Source organism: Schistocerca americana, chromosome 10 (genome assembly GCF_021461395.2).
Source record: "Schistocerca americana isolate TAMUIC-IGC-003095 chromosome 10, iqSchAmer2.1, whole genome shotgun sequence".
NCBI lineage: Eukaryota > Metazoa > Arthropoda > Insecta > Orthoptera > Acrididae > Schistocerca > Schistocerca americana.
This window is the reverse complement of record NC_060128.1, coordinates 185,737,503-185,740,047: the sequence shown is the minus strand read 5'-3', so window position 1 is coordinate 185,740,047 and position 2,545 is coordinate 185,737,503. Positions and strand designations below refer to the sequence as shown.

At 46.6% G+C, this 2,545-nt stretch overlaps 1 pseudogene; it reads left to right on the top strand.

Annotated features, from left to right (window-relative positions):
• Positions 1-2,123: 2,123 nt before the first annotated feature.
• On the top strand, positions 2,124-2,241 carry LOC124552807 (annotated as a pseudogene).
• Positions 2,242-2,545: the final 304 nt, after the last annotated feature.

Sequence of the window (2,545 nt, the reverse complement as noted above, 5' to 3'; positions counted from 1 at the left end):
CTTCTATCCTGCTATGTGTTTCATCTACAAGACAGATTGTGTCATCCACATATCGGTACCTTTCCACCATCGTGCGACATTTTCACGCAATGGGGGAGGTTCATAGATTGGCTGTATGGATATTTCATGCTCTAAGCCAAAACCGGAAAAATCTGTGGGTGACCATACGTGCAACTCTGCTTGCTCGTAATCAATTGACTCGTGAACAACAGCGACCATTCCTATCCTATATCGCTACTAGTAATGAGAAATGGTTTCTTTACGCTGACGTAAGGACAAGAAGGGAATGGTTGAGTCCAGACAAAGCAGCAATTCGTCGTAGAAAGACCTGCTCGCATCCACAAAAGATAATGTTATGCATCTGGTGGCAGAGCGACGGTGTGGTGTACTACGAACTGCTTGCTCGAGATGTAACTGATGCTACTCCACTGTAACGCCCGCCCGCATTCTGCTAAACTGACAAAAACACTGTGCAGAAGTTGGGTTGGGCAGGCATTCCGCAACCAATTTATTCATCTGATCTTGCACTCTCAGATTTTCACGTTTCCAGCTATCTATCGAACAGTCTTCAAGGAACTTCCTTTCCGCAAGAAAATGCGCACCGAACATGGCACTATGATTTCTTCGCCCAAAACCACGTAATTTCTACAGTCGCGGAATCGAAAAGTCACCCCAGCACCTGCAGACTGTTGTACATAGTGAAGGAGAACTAAAGCCTCTGTCATATGTATCTGTTTCTTTATTAAACCTACGGAAAAACGCTAGAACATATGTACGAGGGTAATCCCAAAAATAAGGTCTATTTTTTTTTATAAGTACATAGACCTGTTTATTTCCACAGTGGATCGGTTTACAGCTTCAACATTCAGCTATTTTTCGACATAATCACCATTTCTGTCGATGCATTTTTGTAGATGCTGTGGCAGTTTTTGTATGCCCTTGCCATACCAGCTCGCCGTCATGCTGTTCAGAAAGTTATGATCGTCTTCTTTCACCTCGTCGTCGGAGCTGAATCGCTTTCCGGCCAAATGTTCTTTTAACTTAGGGAACAGGTGATATTCACTGGGCGCCAAGTCAGGACTATAGGGTGGGTGGGTGATTATGTTCCACTGAAACTGTTGCAGGAGAGCAACGGTTTGCCGAGCGATGTGTGGGCGAGCGTTGTCATGGAGAATGGGTTCAAAATGGTTCAAATGGCTGTGAGCACTATGGGACTTAACATCTGAGGTCATCAGTCTCCTAGAACTTAGAACTACTTCAACCTAACTAACCTAAGGACATCACACACATCCATGCCCGGACAGTAAGAAAAATGCAGGTCTCGCCTGTTTTACAAGGGAATCTTCCTGAAAAATAGAGCCAAGTTTGGGTAATGATGATTGAGGTGGATAGAAATCACACACCGTTCTCTAAAAAGGAGACGACAAGGATTCAATAGGCTGGTCGTAGGATGTGTTCCATAAATAAACAGAGAAAAACGCGACAACAGTCTCTGCAGAATTTCTCTACCCTTTGTAGACAATTGCTCGGGCGAATACGGCGCCAATCGCGACTGATTTGCTCGATCGATTGGGCTCGGGGGTGTGGTACCGCCCACCACATTCGTCGGACTTACGCCCTTGCGACTTCACCTTGATTCCTAAATAGCTGAATGAACCACTTCATGCCATTCGCTTCGCACCTGTTACGAAGATTCGTCGGCAGTAGACCGCTCCACTCCAACTATCAACACAAGTGGCACTGCTACGAGCTATACACAATGCTGGTGACTGCTTTGAAGGATGGTAAAACTTTGGGACACGGATATCTTTTCTATAAATTGTAAATAATTAGTTCCCACTACTCAAGTTCGAACCTTCGTATTTACCCGTGGGATAGATTTCAAGAGCAGCGGACCTACAATGCTTCCTTGTGGAAGACCATCTGCCTATTACTTTCGACAAGCACGCTGATATCTGTAGCCATCAGCATACAGTACCACAACAGTGAATATTTAGCTATGAGGCGGATTGTGTATATTTAACCTCTCCCAACAACAGCAGATCTAAAATTCTACCCTGTGGAATGCAAAATATAGTGACTAAAAATATAGTGACTAAAAATCACCAAGTAAGAGAGGTGCGGCCAACGGCCATGCCGCGGTGGTAACACCGGTTCCCATCAGATCACCGAAGTTAAGCGGTGTCGGGCTGGGCCAGCACTTGGATGGGGAACCATCCGGTCTGCCGAGCGCTGTTGGTAAGGGGGGGTGCACTCAGCCCTTGTGAGGCAAACTGAGGAGCTACTTGATTGAGAAGTAGCGGCTCCGGTCTCGGAAACTGAGATACGGCCGGGGAAACAGTGTGCTGACCACGTGCCCCTCCATATCCGCATCCGGTGACGCCTGTGGTCTGAGGATGACACGGCGGCCGGTCGGTACCGTCGGGCCATCATGGCCTGTTCGGGAGGAGTTTAGTTTTGTTTAAGGGTCGTGCGACGTAAACAAAAGTTGCTAGGTGTGTTTCTACATCTTAAAGATGATGTCTGTTCACATATAGCGCCGGTC